This window comes from Orycteropus afer, unplaced genomic scaffold, assembly GCF_000298275.1.
Source record: "Orycteropus afer afer isolate SDZICR_OR568_19922 unplaced genomic scaffold, OryAfe1.0 scaffold00092, whole genome shotgun sequence".
Taxonomy (NCBI): Eukaryota; Metazoa; Chordata; class Mammalia; order Tubulidentata; family Orycteropodidae; genus Orycteropus; species Orycteropus afer.
In genome coordinates, this window is record NW_006921679.1 from 4,481,663 (window position 1) to 4,487,480 (window position 5,818).

The following is a 5,818-nucleotide window of genomic DNA, read 5'->3' on the forward strand; positions in this document are numbered from 1 at the left end:
AAAAAGAATAAACATTTTTGAAGAAAAATATATGAAAAATTAGACTTATGTATTAATTTGCATTGATTAATATTTTGTGGAATAATGGTCATTGTAGCATTAGAAATACATATCAGTAGACCAGAATAAAGGTGGCAGGATAGACTCAAGTATATAAAGGAATTTAATATGAAAAAAATGTGGCACTTCATCTTTTTAAAATCATTATATTTTTGAGTAGGTAATAAGATTACTATGTTCAAAAATCTGTCTAATGAAAAGTAAGTCAAAATCCCACCTCCCCATCCCAGAGGCAACCAGTGTAACCAGGTTCTGTGTATTATTCTATAATATATATAAGTTTATGGGCTGAATATTGTTTCTATATGTACAAATGGTAGCAAAATATATACAATACCTTCACATTTTGCTTTTTTTTTTTAAACTTAACAGTATGTCCTAGAGACTACTCCATGTCGGTGCATTTAGAATTGCTTCATCCTCAATATCAATGTCGTATAGTGTTCCACTGAATGGATGGTCCGAAAGTCATTTCACTGGTCTCTGCAGGTGTTATGTTATATGGCAGTAGATAGCCTCCTATATTCTCAATTTCCTCCATGGATAAGGTAGCTGTAGGATAAATTCTAAGGGACGCACATACACACATGCATGTGTATTGTTGTTGTCAGGTGCCATCAAATGGATTACGACTCATAGGAACCCGGTGTGACAGAGTAGAACTTCTCCATAGGGTTTTCTGGGCTGTAATCTTTACAGAAATGAATCTCTAGGTCATCCTCCTATGGAGCCATTGGATGGGTTTGAACTGCTAACCTTTTGGTTTGCAGCCAAGCACTTAACTATTTGTGCCATCAGGAGTCCTTGTATATATGTATATGTTGTTGTTGTTAGGTGCCATTGAGTCGGATGTGACTCATAGTGACCCCTCCTTGGGTTTCTGAGGTGGTATCACTATGGAAATAGATTGCCCAACTTTCCTTCTGAGGAGTGGCTGGTGGATTTGAACCGCCAGGCTTCTGGTTAGCAGTCAAGTGCCTTAGGCACTACACTACCATATATATATATGTAACTTTAATAAACCAAAACCAAAGTCACTGCCATTAAATTGATTCTGACTCATAGTGAGCTCCGTTGGATTTCTGAGGCACACTGTAAATCTTTATGGAAGTAGATTGTCCCACCTTCCTTCCACTGAGTAGCTGGTGGGCTTCAAGCACTAACCTTCCGGTTAGCAGTCAGATGCCTTAGGCACTGCACTACCAGAGCTTCTTCAAACTTTCATAGGTATTGCCAAATGACTCTCCTACAGATTTATATTCTTAACAACAATGTATGAAAATACTTCACATTCTGCCAAAACTTCATTGTGGTCAACTTTCTGATTTTTGTCAATTTGGTAAGTTGAAAAATGGTATCTTTTTATACCTTTAATGTAAATTTCTTTTATTATGAATGAGCTTATGCATACTTTTTTATTTGTTAAGAAATATTTGTATGTCTTTTGCAATAACACATTTTTGTCATGGGTTTGCATGACTTTATATATTAAGAGACTTATTCTTTTATTTGTTTATGAGTGGCAAATATTTCCCTCAGCTTATTGCTATCTTTTGACATGATGATTTTTTCATGTATATTTTTTAATTATTAAACTTATTTTTTTTTAATTTATCAACCCCTTCTATTTTGGAAATCAGAGTTTCTTATAATAATTGAAAATCCCCTCTAGTTTATTTTTAAATGCCCCATGTTTCTTTCTAGTATTATTGTGTATTATGTTTTTTACTAGTATGCTTGATTTTTCCCAAAACTTATTCTGATACAAATTTTGAGGTGGGAATCCATTATGTTTCCCAGATTTCCTGCATTAATTTTTTTAAAATATTTTTTTCAGTCATTTGAAATGTGTAGATGCCATCTTAAACCAGTAGACTAATATAACTATAACTATAATTTAACACTGTGGATGTGTTAAAAAATATTTGAGTTTCTACTTATTTTAGACTTTAAAAAACAATGAAAAGAGAAATAAACATGATTACATTGCCATTTTTTAACTTCATATGGCAAAAACCCTATAAATAAAGTTGAAGGACAACAAGGAATAATGAATAAGCACCCAATATAGCAGAAGTTAAATATTTACAAAGCACTTACAAATTTAATATGACAATATGAACACTTCAGTAGCAAAATAGGCAAAAGAAAGAATAGAATAGTAAACCATGTGTCAAAATATTCAACCTCACTAGTATTAAAAGAATTGCAAAATAAAACCACAGCCATTTCCATCCCTCACCTCCTGCAAAAGATTTTTAAGGCCAAAATTATGTAAAATGTATTAAAGTTTATATTTTCTGCTGAATATATGGCAAACTGGGCAGTTTCATGTGATGCTGGCATTAAAAAATATATGTAAACTTTATGGATAATAATTTGGCCAAATAGCTTGAAATTTTATATGTGCTTGTCCTTTGACTCAAAAAAATATGTATCTACAGAGATTGATTAAAGAAAGAAAAAAAAGAAAAGACAACAGTACAATAATGCATGCATAAATATATTTCAAAATTGTTTCTATGCTCCAAAGCAAAAAATACCCAGCTCACTGCCATCAAGTCAATTCTGACTCAGAGAGACCCCCACTGGGTTTCTGAGGCAGTAAATCTTTACAGAAGTAGATTGTCTCATCTTCCTTCCACTGAGCAGTTGGTGGGTTTGAACCACCACCCTCCTAGTTAGCAGTCAAGTACCTTAGGCACTATACCACTAGAGTTCCTTATTTATTTACTAGCAAGAATTAAACATCTCCTAACTGTTCAATGAAAAGGAGCTGATTCAAATCATTAGTCATGATAATAATAGGTTTTTTTTTTCATGTAAAAACATATAAGAATCTAAACACTGACATGCAAAATCTTCATGTTATATGGTTACTGAAACAAACAAACAAACAAAACTCACTGGCAGCAAGTCAATTCCAATTCATAGTGACCCCATTGGGTCTCCAAGGCTGTAGAGCTTTACGGAAGCAGACTCCTCATCTTTCTCCTGTGGAGCAGCTGGTAGGTTCGAATCACCGACCTTTTTGGTTAATAGTCAAAAGCTTTAACCACTACACCAACAGAGCTCTTTTTGATTATTGAAAAAGAAGTTTAATTTGATCCTCTGTTATGTCTCTCTCCCTTTCTCTTTCTCTCTCTCTCACACACACACACACAGAGGATTATTTATCTCAAGGAGCTCTGGTAGTGCAGTGGTTAAGGCACTCAGCTGCTAGCTACAAGGTCAGTTGTTCAAACCCACCAATTGCTCTGCCAGAGAAAGATGAGGCAGTCATCTTTTGTAAAGATTTGTAGCCTTGGAAACCCTAAGGGGTAGTTTTACTGTTCTGTAAGTCACTATGAGTTGGAATCAACTTAATGGCAGTGGGCTTGGTATCCATCACTGTCTGTCTTTCCATCTGTCAGTCCATCTGATCCATCTATCTATATATCTGTCTATCTGTCTGTCTATCTATCTATCTATTGGTTTTAATTATACTGGATATTGTAGCTCCTTCACCAAAATCTATTTTCCTTCCCTTAATAAATCTCATTTTAACTATTTATACCTTCTCCACTCAAATCTATGCATTTGGGAAAGCTATCATCATCTGTGCCCCAAGGGCTGGAGTGGTTGATTAAGGCCTAAACTGATCAGTGTAATTCCTTTTAGCAGAGTGAGCTTAGAGACTACATTTGTTAGAAATGTGCCGTGAAGTTCTTTAGTCTCCTATGAGAGCTTCCATAAGTGGTGCTCAGTCCCTTTCTTTGGATACGGCAGGCACACACCTATCCCCATTAGTTCCAGGGCCCCATGACATCATTAAAGGACAGCCCAGAGGAAGCTGATAGCATGGAAAACAGAGTAGACAAAGGGAACATAACTAAATTCTTGGTGGCATCCTTCAGACACTGAGCAATTCAGCCCTATGAGCCCACCTTGCTTCTGGGCTTATATCTACAAAGATCCACAACTCACATTCATTGAATCAATCCATTTAAATTGGCTTTTCTTCTACTTGCAGCCATAATGCCTTAACATGGTGTGTGTGTGTGTGTGTGTATGAGAGAGAGAGAGACAGACAGACAGAAACAGAGAAAGTGCATTGACAGATGAATAAACACACACACTCAGAAGAAGAAGAAATCAGAAATTATATTCACTTAAATATAATAGTCATAATGCATCCTGAGTTAGAATCATAGTTGATTTTCACATCATATTTGTATCGTTCAGAATTATTTGATATGTTTCACAATAAGCCTGTATTTCTTGCTTGATCAGAAGAAAACAACGACAACAGCAACAAATAATTAAGAGAATAAAAAATCAAGCAGTTGCCTTTTGAGAGTAAAAAATTAAGTTTAAAATCGGGGAGAAAGGATCTGTGTGTGTGTGTGTGTGTGTCTGTGAGAGAGAGAGTCTGTGTGTGCGTTTGCAATGCTCATGTTTTCTTTGAATATAAGCACCATGTAAGCCAGCACTGTGATGTAGCAGCCAAAAAACACATATGAATATAATGTAAACTTTGGGGTTTTTTAATAGAAGAACAGTGTCAAGATCAAGGGTGTTAGTAATCCCACTGTTCTCGGCTCAGGTCAGACCACACTTGAAGTGTTGTTTTCAGTTGCCTATTACTACAAGAATTCTAGCACTAACTGACAGGCTCCAGGGATACTGGGAAAGGGTTTCTGCACTAGGAAAGAAAGGGAACTTTAAGGACTTTTTTTCCCCCAAGTTTAAGATTCTATAATTTTGTGATTTTATTTGTAGCTCCGGGATAATACAAAACAATCATATTACATATATATAACATATATATGATTGTACAAGGAGCTCTGGTAGCATAGTGCCTAAGGCATTTGATTGCTAACCAGAAGGTTGGCAGTTCAAACCCACCAGCCTCTCCTCAGAAGGAAGAGTGGGTAATCTATTTCCATAGTGATACTGCCTTGGAAACCCAAGGAGGAGTCGCTATGAGTCAGATCTGACTCGAAGACAGTGAGTTTGGTTTTTTTGGTTAAACCAAACTCACTGTCATCGGGTCCACTTAGACTCATAGCAACCTCCACCGGGTTTCACAGGCTGTAAATCTTTACGGAAGTAGATCACCCCATCTTTCTTCTGCAGAGTAGCTTGTGAGTTATTAACTGCTGATCTTCTGGTTAGTACCCAGATGCGTTATCCACTCCATTACCAGAGCTCTCTCTCTCTCTCTCTATATATATATATATATATGTGTGGAGCTCTGGTAGCTTAGTGCCCAAGGCACTTGACTGCTAACCAGAAGGCTGATGGTTCAAACCCAACAGCCACTCCTCAGAAGGAAGATGTGGCAATCTACTTCCGTAGTGATACTGCCTCAGAAACCCAAGGAGGGGTCACTATGAGTAGGGTCTGACTCAACGGCACATAGTAACAACAACAACAATATGCATAGATGTGTGTGTGTATCATATATATATTGTGAGTGTATGCATATGCAGTGAAATGCTGCCCAGTCCAGCGCAATCCCCATGATCAGTTATGGATTGGACTCTTGTGATCCACAGAGTTCTCACTGGCTCATATTTGGAAGTTGACAGCAAGTTCTTTCCTTCTAGTCTGTCTTAGGCTGGAAGCTCTTCTGAAACCTGTTCAGCATCCTAGCAATATGCAAGCTTCCACTGACAGACAGTAGTGGCTGCACATGAAGTCCACTGTCTTGGAATTGAACTCGGGCCTCCTGAATGGAAGGCAAAAATTCTACCACTGAGCCACCACTGTCCCT